Source organism: Equus asinus, chromosome 6, assembly GCF_041296235.1.
Source record: "Equus asinus isolate D_3611 breed Donkey chromosome 6, EquAss-T2T_v2, whole genome shotgun sequence".
Lineage (NCBI taxonomy): Eukaryota > Metazoa > Chordata > Mammalia > Perissodactyla > Equidae > Equus > Equus asinus.
Window position 1 is genome coordinate 10279525 of NC_091795.1, and position 17947 is coordinate 10297471.

The window sequence follows — 17947 nt, forward strand, 5'->3', positions numbered from 1 at the left end:
ATGGGGCAAACTGGTGGGTCCCAGTTTCAAATCCAGATTTGTGATAACTGAAGAGCATTACCTCACCTGGGAGAGATTTTGGACGACCTCTGCACAGCCATATATGAAATGGAGATTTAGTCTCAGCTTAGTTCTTAAAAGAGAAATGTCCACACCACTCAGCTGATGCTCACTGTTGAAGAAGGAGAAGGCAGACACAGCAGGGCTTCCCTTCCTCACCTTGACATACAGGGAGATGGTGAGAATGTGTCGGTCATATGGACGGAAAACTGCAGACATCAAACTCATCAACTGAGCCCTTTCACAAGCATAAAATTCAAACTGGAGAGAGAAGAGAGAGACTCAAATTAGTAACCAAACATGCCTCTGTTTCCTAATGCTCATTCAGACAGAGGTTCAATGGCTGGAAATTATTGAAATGAGGCAGATGTCAAGGGGATGCTGCAAATGCAGCTACTTCCCGGCAGCAGTCATTGTGTGCCTAGAGCTTCGGGATCCTTGTTAAATCTCCACGCTGTGAACAGCCCTAAAGTATCTGCTTGTGCAACTTTCTTCTTTGTTGCTAAGTTGAACAAATGCACAGACGCAGTTTAAAGCTCTGGGATTTACTCGAGGCTGAATTTCCACGGTTAGACTTAGGAAAGCCCCTGTGCCCCCACCCCTACCATGCATGACATTTCAGGGTGCTGTCCACGTTCTCCCTCCTGTCACTGTCTTCGCTCTGCTCCTCCCATTTAAACTGGTCGGTCCCCATTTACCTTGCATGAGAAGAGAAACAATCTTGAAATATTAAGATTCCTTTTTCAAAAATACAGACGTAAATCATCTAAGAGTTGACGAAATATTCAGGTTTATGCCGGGGGTTTTGTTGTTGTTTTTGAAAATGTCGCCCAAGCCAAGGCCAAGAACCAAGGAGCTTCTGAAGGAGACAGGAGTTTTAAACACAGGCCTTTTTTCAAATCTGATTACAATGCCTTACAATGTTTCTCTGATTCTGAGGACTGCGGTACATGCTGGTAAAGAAGCTCGGCAAGATTCCTATTTCAGGACGGGTGAGGGGACCGTCCAGAGATGAGAGACTGAGATAATGAAACCAGGTTTTCTTCAATGGAAAAATGTTTGTATATTTATGCAGAATATATGACCAAGTGCAAGTTAAAGTTTACAAGGGAACTCTTTGTGTCCTAAAATGCTACTGATGAAATCTGGGCATGTTCCTATTGCAATCCCTCACCCCCAGCAAGGGCTTGAGTGGCCACCTGAGAGATGGGTCCTGTGGGTCACTCACCTGCCTCCCCATGGTCCAGTGTCACCAGGTGGGGCTGCTTGGCAGAAAGATCTTCCTTTCCAAGAAGGCCAGCGCCTTATAAACACCACCCACACTACTTTTTTTGAGGCAGTGCACACTTGTTTTATGTTAACTATTGAACCTAAGTTAAATATTGAAAATATGAAAGAGAAAAAAATTTGTGCAATTCAGCCTCTGACCTCACCTCACTTCAGAGGAAATTTCTAAAAGACAGCAGAACAGTTTTCTTGAAACTTACTTGAAGCTTCATTCCACAGAGAATATCACTTAGAATATGCGGTGTTTTTTTCCCTTCTCTTCCCCAGCACCACCAAAAGGAGAAAAAGGAAAATCATCTGTCATATGGTATATTATATACACTTCAAGAGTTCAGGTATTTTTAAATGTAAAACTTTTAAGTGCAATTTTAAAAAAGCTAGTTGAAAGATATAAATATGCTTTTTTGGCTTCACAAAAGAAACACTTCATAATTTACAGTGTCCATTCTTAAGGAAAGGACAACTTCACTACTCATGAATTATTGGTTTCTTCTTCATGGTTAAATATTTACTGTCTATCTGTCTGGTTCATATTGTTTCCATCGATTTTTAGCAGTCTTAGAAATAACGAATACATTTGAAACTCAATGCACGAAATTTTATTATAAATTGTGACAAACTGGCAAAACTCAGAATTCATGTGGTAAACAACTTCTGCAAACCAACGTGGGAACCTGGGTTAGTGAGTTCATGGTGATGGCTGTGAATACCCCATGGATAATCTGCAATCACTTCACTTAAAAATAGCTAGAGCCATTTAACTTCCTTAGAAAAAGATTTTTAGAAATTTTTAATCCTATAATCTGTTAAGATTTAGGTATGTGACTCTTTCTTTAATCTCCACTAAGCTAAATTACCTATATGTTCAAAATTGTATTCAAATGTAAGCAATCCCTAAACGATAGTTAGAAAGGCAACACACTGTTTCTAGAAGCTTGCTTAGGCATTATATTAAAAAATCTGGGATTGTGAACTTTATAGGTAACATACACACCATTTATCGTGATTGCAAATTTATGAACTTTGTTAATTCTTATCTGATTTTTTAATAGAAATTCACATATATAAAAAATATGTATAAAGATGCTCAGAAAAGCTTGGTTTGGGAACAGATTGGAATTTGGATTTTAGTCATCAAAGATGTGATAAACAACACTGGGCATTAATATAGAAAACAGATTGAGCTTTTTAATGGGACATCAAATAAGACTTTATTAGCATCTATTAGGTTCAACCCAAAGCTCAGGAAATAGCATTAATGAGCATCATATATCAGCGTGTCTGTTATTAGATAACAGTATCCCTTAAAACTAGCAAGGCATATAGTACTTTATGCTTTTTTACCTTTATCTTTAGAATTAGCTGACACTCTATCCTGTTACACTGGCCTTACTATTAGTAATAGTGAACCAATTTATAAACCCATTAGTGACACTTTTTCCAGAAGATAAAAACAGTCAAAATTATCTGGCAGCAATTAATCTTAATGGCTGTATGCAGTAAACAGCAATGGGCTAATTCCAGCCCTGTCAGCCCCATCCAACAATCCCGCATTAGGCAGCTTTTCAGCGATCCATTAAGCATATTCAGAACAACAACAAATTCAATGCTGAAGGCATATGCACTAAACATTACAACAGTGATCTTCTGAAGCCATCATTATCTCTTAAATAGTACTTCCCCCATGTATTATCATTATGCTGTACATTAGAAATACTTTGATTAAACTCCCTTAATTCATAACAGACAGCTGCAGACCATTTATGCAGTTAATCTCAACACAACAGCTATTGAGGAAATATAACAAATGAAGGCTGTAAACTGGAAGTCATTACTATGAAAGATACTGGTTTTCTAGCCCTCTTAGAGCAGAGAGCATCATAAGGATGGGCTTTGGGCTTACAATAATGGGGATGAAACTGTTAATGACCTTCCACTTTCCCTGTCACATCTGTCCTCAGGGTGGTTGTGGGATGGTCGTGTGACCAGATTAGACAGGGCTGCATTTCCTGTGCATTGACCAATCCAAGAGTTTGGCCAAGGAGAACCAAAGCTGTGGTTAACTTCTGTTTCCCAGCTTTGATATTAAGAAATCAAAGTTTTGGTTATGTGAATAATCTCATTGGTTTCACTGAATCATTACTGTAAAGTGCTGAGAAACTATTCTGGTTGTATGCCATTATTAGTAACAGCTTCTGATTTCCTCTCCAACAAGTAGTGTCTTTTAAAATTTAATTCACAGTACTTGAGTTCACGTACTTAAAAAAAATTATCCCTATAAAATTTCCTCTGTAAACTTTCTTTCCCATGTGTGTGGTATTTTCATTTAACAATTCAGAAAAATCTGCATGCAAAAAGTACCCCCCTCCCAAATTTAAGTAGCCACACCCTAAGTTCATGTTTTGCTGAGTAAAATATGCACTGGCTTCATTTGATGAACAAGAAAGCTGTGTAAAATTTCCTCATAATATACCTTCACAAAATCTTTCCTTCTCACAGGTAGAGGAACCATAAACATGTGCATGAATGGGCTCTATGTCCTGGCATTTTTTCCCCTCATGTAGGGTTTATTTCAAAGTTCGAAACCACAGACACCGTGTCTACCTTTTGATGAAATGGCCAACTAATTAAAACATAAATTTAGAGTCCCCTTGCCAACTCTGACAGTACTTTCAGCTTTCAGGGTTAGCATCAATGAATTAAATATTGATTCTAAGTGTAAAGCGCCCTCCTTGTGATGCGATAAAGTCTAGCTTTCAGAGGGCAAGACCAGTCCCTGGGGCAGTCCACACTGAATGTCTAAAGGGATTTCCGTGGTTGTGGCTGAACTGAGCCATCCCTCCAAGACGTCCCTGAGTGCCAGAATATTGATGTTTGCTGCCCAGTTGGTAGACAGGCGCTTAGCTGGGTGGAGGTCACTCATCACTTTGGCCCCTCAGCTCACCTCCGGTGCTATAGAGACCCCTCCCTCGCACACCCTTCTGGAACGCCATGCTTTTTTAAAGATGGCAGCTCAGGGGAACTCTTCTTATTTTTTTCTTTTCCCTTAAATTTGTTTGAAAGGCATGAATATGGTGACTGTTTGCTCCGTCCCTTGTTTCTCAGATTTGCATTTATAACAAAGCTGTGGCAAATCATTCCTGGGCTCCTGGACATCCTGAGGCCGATTTCAGGCCCAAGTGCAGTTTGAAGCAACCAGGATTTCCACTCATTTTAAAAGGTCTTCCCATCCTGAGCCTTAGCTCCGTGCCATGTGAGTTACAAAGCACCACTACCCATTTCTGAGGCACAAATAAGTTTGAGAAATAATGTCCTTCCTTAGAAATTCACAATACATGTCAGCGTAGTAAAGCCTCTAAGAAGTTCTAGAGAAAAGAAGCCTGTTTCACTGTGATTAACTCAGCATGCTCAAACTTACCCAATGGATTTGTTTTTTTTTAATAGAACAACTGTTGATATCTCATGGGACACTAATCTTTTACAGAATATAGTTAGGGGTATGTTTTTCTAAATTCCTGCTTATAATCTTTATGCCTCAAGATTAATCTGTGGTAGGAAAGAACAAGTTTGCAATTTGATTAATTATGTGTTCTTCTAATTTTCGTTTGTAAGATTTAGTTTAGCTTAAAGATACTCCACTGTTGACAGGTAGCCATTGGCAAATGAAATTGTGTTTGGAGTTCACAAGCTTGCTTGACTTTGATAGATCTTGCCATTCATTCCAAGAATCTAAGTTCAGTAAACAATGTTCATATAGAAATTTTTCTGATTGAGACATAAGGTTTTCTTCAACTAATGATTAGATTTTTGCAACTGATGTGAAACATATGGATAATCCACAAATGTGCTAATTTCCCCTGCTGTGGTACATTATCTTTAGCTACGACACAATTATATCTTACATCTAGAGTTCCTTCCAGATATATTTACATCTATCTCTATCTGCCTCTATTCAGGAAACTTCAAATTATGAGCAAGTAACTTCTACATGCTCATTTGAGGTATGTTTCTTGGGATCTCAGCATACATTTTCCCAAAGGAATGTATTGCAAACAGTGATTACATTCTAGATCTAACCTATAAAGTCTGTTTATAGCTGGCTGAAAAGCTACATACACTAATGAGCCAAACATCAGTATGGTTGCCAGGCTGATAAATTAAACCAAGTAGAAAAATGATAAGGTAATAAAATTAAGAAATCCTTTTACAGGTTTGATCTAGTATGCTAATGCTTAAGGAAATGCAGGTTTAATTTTAAAAGATGAGTTTGTAGACAGAGATTTGTGTGTGTGTGTGTGTGTGTGTGTGTGTGTATACGCTGCTTCTGATGGAAACTTCTAACTGCAACATTTCTAATTACTCTTCCAAACTTATGCCCTCTCCTACCCCAGCCCTCCATTATACAGACATATCACAGCAGGTCTCTTTCCAGGAAAAGTGGTAAGACTTCTATGTGGAATATCAATGAAACAAAAAAAGAGAGAAGAAAAAAAGATAGTTTCCTACGAAATCTAGGCAAGAATCGGCAGCAATAGGGAAAGGGGAAAGAAGCTTTTAGGGTGCATGTGTATGAGTGAGTATGTGAGAGAGAGAAGGAATAGTGTTCCTTTGGTGGAATTAGTGAGATGTGAGTGGTGAAATACAGAAAAGCTTGGGGGAACAGCATAGGTGCTGTAATTTGCCTGAAGGTAGACATTTTGAGAAGGAAGTCAAGATGGGAGAAGAGTGCTGCTTCCGTATGCCTGGTGTCCAGTTTGTCTTGGGTTGTGCCTCAAACACTAGCATAAGCCACCAAGTCCAAACGTTTTCCTTATTCCAGTTGTAGGGCTTAGTTCATGTGACTAAGTTTCAACTTTCTTTCCTCGCTTTGCTGTCTGTCTCTCCACTGAGCCTGGTACTCAGGCACCCCAATTCTTGTCAGTCCTTTTTCCCAGAAGGCTGGCTCCTGTCTTCTAGGTCCCGCCCACTGTCTGGAGGCCTGACGCGTGAGCCTCTCTGGTTCCCCCTCTTCTAGTCGCCTCCTTTTCCTCATGGCTCCGGGCATGCTTCCCTCTGTTCTGGGTCCTCCAGGAGCTTCTGACCACCTGGGCTGAGGTACGTCCTTCACTGCTGTCTGTGCTTCTAATCTCCCCCAGTCCGTGCTTTACATTGTACTCAGAGTAGTCTTAATAAATGCCAGTCTGGGCTTGTCAGAACCCTCCTGAGTCACACACCTGACAAAGTGTCTATTTTTTTTTTTTTTTGCACTATCTATCCCCTGCCTACCTCCCGTACTTCATCCTGCTGGCTCTTCTGATCCCGTGGCCATTCCTCAAACGCACCATGTTTACTCCCAACTCTATGTCTTTGCACATCCTGGTGCCCTCCCCCTAACTTCTTTTCCTATTAACTGCCTCCTACTCATCAACACTGTGTTCATTTATCATGTCTTTTGAAAATCTCAGTCTCTGGCTAAGGAAGATGCACCTACTCACTGAATTATAATTCACGGAGCTGTAATTACTTTCTTTTCTCACTTTAACCTGCCTGAGGTTAAGGATGATGTCTTTCATTTTGTATCACGAGCATGTATCATATTTTTTGGAGCATAGTAGGTACTTAAAAAATATTCATTGAATGTGTGGGCCAAAGAATATACAAAAGTGCCAAATCCAGTGATCACTCCTTTTTCTAGCATACTGTAGAACTGCACAATTCTTAAATGGTTAACAGGTAGTTATTAGTTAATGGTCATTAGCTATATTACACGGAGAAAAAAATATTTGTAGCATCCTTATAAAAAGATTACCAGGTGCTGGTCTGTGTGTGGTAGGATTACAAGTAGTTTTATTCTTTCGTGTGCATGAGTGCATTGCATAATTTTTAAAATAAAGCATGGGTTATTTTCCTTATAATGAAAAAAGAGAGATAATTTTAAAAAGTGAAGTGTCTTAACATGATTCATGACTTTGCAAAGAAAGAGGACACCCCAGCCCACAGCTGCCCCTTTGTGGCTCCTGCTCTGTTCTGCTGTCGCTGAGCTTCTGTTTCCCTCTTCTTCCTGTTTTTTCCTAAGATGTCGGTGGTGGGCCTGGTTTGGCCAGGACTTGGTGAGATTTGGTTCATGCTGGAATGTGGGAGGAATGCTTCCAGTATCAGTGTGATTGTCCACTTTAGGACATCTCTGCTACGGTAGCCCCCTGCTCATCATTGACCAGCTGATCCTCATTGTCACCACGCCCCACAGTTGCAGTAGAAGGGATGCTGAGCAGGGCGAAAGGTCTCACTCCTCCCGGCTTTCCTGGGGAAGTGTGTACCCTAGAAGGGCCGAATCAGGGTCAGTCATTTATTTGCTTCAAAACACACTGCACCAATTTCTCATAAGGAGGTAGAGTGGCTGGTTTACCAAACTAAAACAAAGGAACCCAGCCAACCTCCCCTCGCGACCTCCCGCCTACAGCCAATGTGTCCTGAGCATGCCTCTGGATCCTTAAGACAGCACCCCTGCCCGCTGCGGGGCTGAGCGTGTGGCCTGCTTCATAAATGTTCATGGGCTGGTCCTCCTGAGTTCCACTGAATGGGCCTTTCATTCCCATGAAGGTTAGCAAATGCTCTTAAATAGCAATGCGATATTTAATGCTTTTTTTCTAACTCTCATCTACAAACATATTGAGGAAAATTGGTGCACTAGTCTAATGCTGTTAAAGATGATCAAGAAAAAAGTGTAATGACACTTGAAATAGGTTAGCCTTTCCCGTTCATGACAGTGTCAGGTGACTGAAGTCTTTGTTTTATTGATGAGGTTTATTGCTATGCTAAATTAATAAAGTTCAATAAACATTTAGTGGGTGCCTGATCCATTCACAGGACCGTGCTAGGGGCTTTGGGAGCTAAAACAGGAATGAAACCTGGTCGTGGGCCTCAAGGAATTTACAATATAGTGTCTATAAACGAACTGCGATATAAATTCTCTTCTCTTTGGTTATAACTCAGTAGAATAAACATTTTTATTTCCATTTATTGGATGATTTTCTTTTAGCAGAGATTTATTCTTATCCTCTCCTTCAAAATTTCAGTAACTTACAAAGTACATTATCCATAACTTTTTGGCAAGCTTCTATTTGTTCATTGATTCATTCATTCATGTGTCCTCACTCAACAAATATTTACTTAAAGCTCCTATGTGCCAGAACGGTTCAAGAAGCTTAGAGATACAGTGGTGAACAAAACTTCAAAACACACACACACACACACACACACACACACACACACGTTCCTTACCAGGAATTACTGAGGGCTACAAAGAGAAAGCAAGCAGAAGAGAGGATGGAGGGGGCCAGGAGCCCTCCTGAGATGGTGTGTCAGGAAGTCTCTCCGAGAAGTTGGGATTTGAATGGACCTTCACAAAAGTCTGGCGGCCGAACGTTGAGGGCAGATGTCCCAGCAAGTGCAAAAGCTAGCTGCTGAACGAGGTGGAGTGTCTGTAGAACTTTAAAGAGAGCAAAGTGGCTGAGGAGAGAGGTGGTGGGTAGCAGCTGAGGGCTCCCGAAGACAGGGAGTTGTAGGCTAGGGCGAGGCCTGTGGGCTTCATTCCAAGTGGAGGGGTTTGGGCATAGAAGAGACCTAATTCAACCTTTGTTTAAAAAAGATCACTCTCACTACTCTGTGGAAAAGAGCTTGTAGAGTAAATTAAAGAAAACGAATGAATATCAACTCCCTTATTTCAGTCCTTGGTCCAAATGAATTTGCACAAACATACTGCTCTTTGCTAGGTTCGACTACACTGTCAATAATTTGTCATCATAAGTGCTACTATCAAAGAGTGATTTATGCGTAGAAGGTTTGGCTCAATCTAAGAGAAACCGATGTAACAACTGGAGCTTCCCAACAAGGATCTCCTGCCCCTGGACGTATCCAAATAGAAACAGAGGACGTGCTGCCTGGGGCATTGCAGGAGTAATTCCTACGCTGAGAGGATGATAACTTGGGTGCCTCTAAGATCCTGTCCTACTTGAAGAGTTGCCAAGTCTCTGGATTCATTTGCTTGCCATTCAGTAATATAGATAGCCCAGGATTCTAGGTTTAAGATAAGATGTGGAGAGTGTAGTGGACATTGTGCTGTGCTCGCACATCCCTCGGTTCCACCAGCTGGTATGGTGATAGCAGACACCTCTCAGCTGTCAATCTTTCCTGAAATCGTCCTTGGCTGGACAGGGCTGCTTTGCCCAAGCTCACGCCTCTTCTGGGGCATCCCATATAGTGATGAGTTGATGTAGGGTTTTCAAGACCTGACCTCCTTGCTCTACCTTGGGACAGCGCTGAAGGGCCCTTCTAGCTGTGAAACTCCCCAACGTCTGCTGGCACTTTGTTGACACTGCCTGCCAGCCCAGCTTCTCCGGCGCCTAGCCCTGCTTCATTTCCTTCCCTCCTACCCTGTTGATCCCTATGATCTCCCCACTAACCCTCCTGCACCGTAAACACCATCTCTGTGTCTGCTTCCTGGGAACCCAATTAGAGAGCACTATTGTGTAAGAAAGCAAAGTGGCTTTGAGGTAGTTTATGATTGCCATTTGCATTTTAAGGAGGCGCATCTTCACATAAGCCGTAGAGGAGCTTCAGGCCAGCGAAGCCCTCAGGCTGAGCCCTCTGGGTTCAGAAAGAGGGCTGCTCTGAAATCACCGTGCATACTCCAGGGAGGGACAGGTAGTGCACAGTGTTGGGGACACAGTGGTAGCTCAGTAAATATGTATTACAAATTATAAGTATATATCACAAACCTTTACTCCCGTCACATGCAAACAGACGCTGTGCTCCAGGTGGAAAGGTTCTGTACGTCGTTGCCCTGCCGGGCAGAGTGCACGTTGAAGCAGGTGCCCTGGCCAGCTCCTGAGGGCGAGGGGCCATCGTCACTGCGTCTAGGTCTGAGGGACTACGTGAGAAAGAGGTAAAGGGTGTGGTTCCTTCTTGGTGGCAAAGGAGGGAGAACATCGTCACACACTCTGGAAACTGCAAGGGAAAACCGGGCCCTCTCCCAGAGCCGCCTGAGGACACAGAGAAATTCAGAAATCACTGAAAGATGGAAAAGTTCACTTTCGCAAGTGTTTTGAGTGAGTACTATGATTTATAACTTCACCCAAAATAATTTCATATCTTCCTTTGATATTTTATTTTACTCATATCTCTTCCTGAACTGCTTCAAGAATAAAATGTTTTTGCAAATATATTTCATATAAATTGGCTTGTTGGCTTCAATAAGTTAGATAATAGATTTGGCTACAAGATAGAAACAATTAAATATGATATGTATAAGCACAGATGTCACTGGAACTAAGTCTGTATATTTTTGAATTTCTGTCTGAGGAAGGAAGCAAATTTTGTGGACAGTAAGTTGAATTCTGTACATGCATCATGAGAAAATAAAAGCACCCAAATATGTTGTAGTAAAAGGAATAAATATTTAGCCCATTCGCAATAGGGTTTTAATCAATGGTTATAACCTCCATGCTGCCCATGGTCTGGGAAGGCTCACTCTGACCGACCATCATTGCTTTCGCAGGAGGCAGTGTGGTTCCGTGGTCCAGGCTGGGAAACCCATCACAGGTGCAGACCCCGCCCTCCACTCTCCAGACGAATGCCTAAAGCAAGTCACCTAGTGTTGATGGCTCAGTTTCCTTATCTGTGAAATGGGGAGGAAGATAATAATACCTAACTTAAGGGTCATTTTGAGAAGTTAATATACATCAAACACTTGGAACAGTGGCTGGCACATAAGAAGCTCTGAGTGATCGGCTATTATAATTCAGGTGGAGTTCCCCTTTAAAAAAAAGTGTGTCCAAGATATTTTGAGGCAGTCTGTGTTTGTGTATCGCACTTGGTTCTTCGCACCTGAGAATGTCACTGAAATAATCATGGCAGATAAACCTCGGAAGCCTACCTGAGACTCAGACATGGTGACAAGGGAAGGCACTTACCCCCAGCACCAATGGAAGTGCCCATAGCTTTTCTCTCATTTCTGGCTATAGAATTCATTTATTATAGCTTTGGAGAAATAATTTACTTTATGCATTTTATTTCTCTTGTCTGTAAAATGGGCACAAAATACTTAACTATTTCAGTTCAGTGTGGAATACTTGCTGAATAATTAGACTCCTTAGTGTCCTGTTTGAGCTGCTTATATAGCTGCTTACATCGCAGCTGGTACTTGGTTTGAAAAGGATGCTGGAGATGAGAGGGGGCCTCTGTTCCCTTTGTGTTGTTGCACTGCTTTCTCTCGAGCTGCCCGCAGCGCTTGGTTGAGGGCTCATGATCCCATCTGGACTTCAGCGTTGACTGGTCTCTCTCACCCACTGGATCACGACCATGCTGTAAACAAGTCCTGCTTTGGAATCTGACAGACCTGGGTTAGACTAAGGCTCTGAGAAAGTGGGAGAGTTATGCAGCCTCCTGGGGGTCCGATACTCTATCTCACAGATAGCTGTGAACAGGGAGGAAGCATCAAATAAGGCAGCACCTGATGGTCTCGGCACAGGACCCAGACACTGCGGCCTCCTCGCCCTCCTTCTCATGCGCAGGGGCTGTGTTCTCATACCTGCAAAGCTACAGGCTTGGCACATCACAGGGGCTTCGTTCCTGACTACGGTGTTTGAATTTGTGGTAATTATTTCCAAGGTCCATTCTAGGAACAATAACACAGTATCTTTCAACATGAGATCATGGTTTTCCTGCAGCACTAAATCTCCATTTCAGTAATCTGTTCTTATCCAGATGTCTGCTTTCCTTGAATGAAACAAATGAACAAACCAAAAGATAAGCCGTAAGAGATTTATTCGTTTCAATTACCACAGTACCTTCAGAGGAGTTTTCTGATTCTAGGTATCTTATTTCCATCTTCTCTGAAATGGGTACAACGACAATCAAATAGGATTTAATGAAAAGTATTTTCTCCACGTTTGGACTGTTTATTGCATTTTGTACATTTCATTTCAACATATCAATCAAATTTATTAATTTTAACATCAAGAAATAATGATCTCATAAAGATTCAATGTGCATGTCTACAAAGAGATACTATTATGAGCTATATGGGAAATAGTCATTATAATGGAATCCAAGAGCAGTCAAGAAAATTTATAGCCATGAGCTAATTATCCTTTTCATGTTTTTTTTTTCTCTCTCTCTCAAGTTTACATCACTGTGAAAATTCTTCCTCACGTGAATCCCAGTTCAGTTTGGATCTATTTATCATGATGGCCCTTCCTCAGTGTCTCTACAAACAGTGGAGCGGACGCAGACGCTCAGAGAGCTATACATTCTAAGGCAACAAAATCTAACACACTGTGATATTATTTCCTGCTTCTATGCAAGAGAGATACCTAAACGTAAAACCACACTTTAGTCAGTTTCTTTAAAAAAAGCTCTTTTTAATAATGAAATTTTTCCACTGCATTCACATCCCCCTCACACTTTTTGGGACCATTGTGCTGGTTTTCATGTAAACGGGACCTTGACATTCTACAAAGAAGGAAACCTCTGGAAGGTTGTGTTCTGGAACTGCAGTCTTCTCTCTCATTTCTTTCTTCCTTTTCTCAAGCTACAAAGCTACAACAATGTTTATATTCATATGAAGTATTTCAGCAATTCATAGCCAATTTATCAATGACCACGCAGCTGCAGGCACTGCACTCTAAAAAAATATACCTGCTCCCTTGGTGTTTACATAGGCTCTGAGAGCCCCAGGAGCCGTGGCAAGGGCTGGAAGCCCTGGGAGTCATTAGAAAGGTACACCAGAGCCCCTGCCAGTGATGGAGGGGGGATGTTTGCATTATAGCCCAACACATCATTAAGGACACAATTGTTATTTAATGTGGCACAATCATCTTTCTACTCTTCATGAAATCCACTTAAGTAATTACCTTCTTAGCTCATTGGCTCAGTGAGCTGCCTGGTTAGAAAGGGTTATATCTAAGGAAATATTAAAAACGAGCTCATACAATTGCCCCCTTTAAGCTGACTTTTACTTATTAACATATTCAAAATGAAGATCTTTTTTCCTACCCTGAAAGAGTGAGAGAACTCCAAGGTAAATAAACGCTCCGAAGCATTAGCGGGATTTCAAGAGAGTGAGAGCACATTAGCCAAAGTGTCTTCTCCTGTCAGCCATTCTTAACAGCCAGCTGATACCTGCGTAATGCCTGCCTCCCTGTATTTCCACTTTGACATCTGTTTTAGCCAATCAATTTTTCATTAAAGCCAAAATGCTGTTTTAAAATTTGCCTTGGCTTTCTTCTTTTAAGACAAGAACAAATTTATGAAGAAAAGATTCCTTTACAAAACTCGATCCCGGCTTACCAAGCTGTGTGGATCTTAATAAGTGGCATCGTTTTGAAGACTCGCTTTGAATAGTCTAGATATTAAGACAGAAGATTTAAAGAACTCACAGAACTTATTTTCAGAGCACATTTACATGTCTTTCAAGCAGATTTTTCTATTATGACGTGTCCAAGATGAGCTTGCAGAGATTTAGCATCATTTAGGGAGAGCAGCGACAAAGTACAGAATTGAAATTACTTGAAAACACACATCTGCATTTTAAACTTAAAGCTCGCTTTCAAAATGCGCTGTACAATCCATGTTTACTATAAATACAGCGAGGTAAGTCTGAAATACCTTTATCTTATTTCGTAGCTCTGTATTTGAGCCTCTTTGTTTGAACAGAAGTGTCAGCTGTATTTTACTTTATTATATAAAAAAGTTTCAGAATTTAATTAAGGGTCAAGTACCAGCAGTAGATAAATGCAACAGCTAAAGCGTATTTCTGATCACTCTGAAGTCTGCAATCACGAAAATTATTATCATTGAGTAAAACTGGTCTCAATGATGGTGACTGGGAGATGGATTCTGTGTTACTCAGCCATCATTTACATAATAATGGGTTCCAGTTTTCATCAGCACCTTTTGTTTGTACAGTGCTTACTGCTACAGTAAATTGTCAAAATGTCATTCCTCTCCAATCAGCCAGAAAATATCAACAGTAAACAAGGCACAGGAAGAAATTCTCTGATTAGAAGTATGGCAGAGGAAGAGGAGAGCTGAAGTCTCTGTGATCGCTGGAAACATGTTATTCTGGTGTCCCCAAGAAGACAGTCATAAGGCTTATGAAAATTACTTCTTTCTTCCGCCCCCTCCAGCAGCCCCTTTAATGAAGAAATACCACTCTGCTACTGAGGTCGCTCTGACACCTCAGGACTATCACTGGGGATTAATAGATTTATATATCTATTTGTCGTTGCCACTCCGTTCCCTCTGTAGGGGTCAGCTTCTCCTTTTGCTGGCAGAGTATTTTGGATTAAATGGGGCTGGCTTCTCCCAGTGTTCCTGGCCCTGCTCAGTTCTCTGACTGTTGGCTAGTGGAGTTCCAGAGAAGAAAGGAGCTGTGGAGAAAGAATTTGGCCCAGGACCACACGGCCATCACATGGGGAGGTTGCAGAGAGGCTCCCACCATCAGCTGACTAACCAATGCCCTCCTTGTTTCAGACTAAAGAGCTGTGAGAGGCTGAGAGATGGCTCCCTGGGGAGATGCGCAGGGACTTGGGAGATGGGCAAGAGCCCCAGGTGGCAGATGCAGCTTCCACTCCCATCCAGACCGCACGCCTCGCCTTTCTACCTGGCCTGGCATCATTTGCACTTGGGAACCAGGGACATAGAAGGATGATATGCCAAAGCCAGCGTCAGCATTTAGGGCACTGAGCCCCTGGTGCCCAGCTCCAAATACTCTCTTTCTCCCTGGTCTGCACGCCCCCTTCACTCTCCCACAGTATTTTAAAGTGTGTAAGATACATAAAATCAATGCATCTTTCTGTTCCTCGAAATCCGCCCAGGAACAGAAAAGGATGAGGATGAATTAATACAGTATATGCCCTATAACCATTATAGTTACAAAGTATATTAAAATTAAAGACTTCACATTGTGTTTGAAATAAAAATGAATATAGTGGCATTCTGCCAAGAGTCCCAGAAACCACTCTCGTGTGGAATTGAAACATTTGGCTCATATAATACTTAATTTATTTTTATGAAATGACAAGTTATATAAATGTATGTTTAAAACAGAGGGGCACAACATTTTTTTTTGGTAAGTTTCTTTGTATTCTGGCCTGTAGAGCTACACATAGCTAGGACTTATTCCTAAATAGAACAAAGACAATAAACTTTTCCACAGTGTTTTTTTTTTTTTTAAAGCTATACGTCTGGCAAATATTTCTAAATGTGACCGTGTAGTGAGGTTGCCCAGAGAAAGGCTTGCGGACCTTCCTTTGGAAATGAATAGGAGCTTTTAAATCTATTGAAATGAAGTGTTGACATCAGGAAATATTTTGTAGGGCTTTCAGCTTTCTTACCATGCACTTTATTTTGCTTGGCTACTTTTAATTTTTTTCCCTACTTCTTTTCTTTGAAAATCCGACATTGTCCAAACCCTTTCGATTAAGAAGCTTGGCTGAATGCAAGTGCGGTGGGGCTGTGGCAGTGCATCGATAAACAGGGGGGCCGGCGGCGCTGGGCAGCGGCGGAGAAATAGGGCTGATCAGCGGTAATTACCCTGACACCTCATGCAGCACAGGGAATTAACTCCTAGGACTTTGGGCCGAATGAAGGAGAAGTTGATGTTTCACGTTGTGAATGCATCAGTGCCTGAACCCATTACCAGTTTCAACGGAGATGGGAATTTACTATACTTTTTTTCTTCTTTTTGGTTGGGAATGTAGAGTGGCATGCAGAAAATGAGAAAGTAATTCAGGACGCTGAAGCAACAGCAATTTGTGTTTTATTAAGGCCTTTATCTTCCTATTCTATATCATATCTTTTAGACATAAATAAAAGAGGATGTCTATAGCAACCATTGTCTTGAAAAGAGGGAGCCTGTTGTCTTAAAGAAGAGGTAGTGTGTCACCAAGGTAGGTGAAGGTATTCCGTGACAGACCTGGAGGAGCGGAAGTGTGGAAAGCAGAGCAGGAGGGGTAACACAGCTCAAAAGGCAACTAGTTAGCAGCTGGCACTATGACCTTTAACTGCATCCATGGTAACTGGGCTAAAGATGGAGTTCCATTTTATTATTCTCACACCCACAATGTTAAGCCTGTGAATCCCATTGCAATTTAATGGCTGAAATCAGAAGGCAGATCTGTGTTCATTGGACCAGTGCCGATACCCTCTTAGCTAATGAGTGCAATAAACATTTTCATGCCAGGAAACCAGTGCAAGTGGAAATATTATGCCATACAGAAATATATACCCAAACACAAAGAGATGGTCAGTCTTTGATGTGTATTTGCATATTCTAACATTCAAAGCCAATCATCTTTTAAGAAAAGAATTTAAAAAATGCTGTTAGGCTATTAAAAGCTGTGGCATACCACAAAGCTTATTGTGAATGGGAAATCTGAAGTTATGAATTCTAGAGTTAATGACTATTACTGTCTCTTCTATTATTTTCCTTAATGAATCTTATTATTTGTAAATGTATGCTTCGTTTTATGTGGCTCTAATACACTTGGTGACTTTTCCCTGACTATACACTGTACTTCCAGCTGAATCAGAAACACTGCAAAAGCAACCCCCACTTTTTTGGTAAGAAGGAAGAGCTTTTTATTGTAACTTTGACTTCACAGCCACTTAGTCCATGGTTCCTTGAGAATTAATGACAACAGTGTCCTATTGTTTTCATAGACTATGCAACCTGCAAGGATACATAGATCACACTTGTTTGTTTTGAAACCCCACAAAAAAATGGTGACGGCAGCTGACACTAGCGGGTGAACCTTTGAACACACATTACCTTTCTGAACAAACACTGGTGATGCTTTTAATGCAAACACACAGATTTAGGTTTAGACAGAGATGGCGTCTGAATCTGAACTCCTCAATCGAAGAAATAGCCTGTTGTCAGTAGTTTAAGCATAGTTAACATACTATATGAATTCTTAACCCTATGTAATTTTTCTGTTCCCAGTCTCTCAATAATTCTTTTCACAAAACTTACTTTTAAAACATTAAACTTTAGCTGTGTAAATGTGCTGCTTGTATTGAAAGACTGCCAAGAATTATCCTTGAAACCTATCTTATTTGTTTTAAGAAGGCACAATCGATGTACTGCGAGTACATGAGTACTCGCAGAAAATGTAACCTATGGAATATTTTCTGTCCTTTCCTTCAGATTTTTCCTCAGCAGTTCTAAAATACTTTATTTTGGTTGAATGGCTTTCTGAGAAAAGATGAGAGCTTAATAACTTTCCTTATCAGGAACAATAAATGTTTCTCTCATGGAACAATGCCAGGTATCCTTTGTAAGAAAAGCTTGAACTATTTTGCTAACAGAAACTACTTGTTCTGGAAACTATAAAGGTCAGAGACAAAATAATTTTGGTGCTTCTTATCTTTTAAAACAATGTCACTCTTATCATTATCAGAGAATTTTAGGAGAGTTGGAAAAAAAAAGGGAGACAAAGGAAGTGAGAACTCAGAACCCTGAATAATCACACCTGTTTACCTGACTTATGAAAGTGCAGGATGTGTCTCTATCAGTTTAATAAAAGATGTTCTATCAATTTAGACAATTATACCAAAG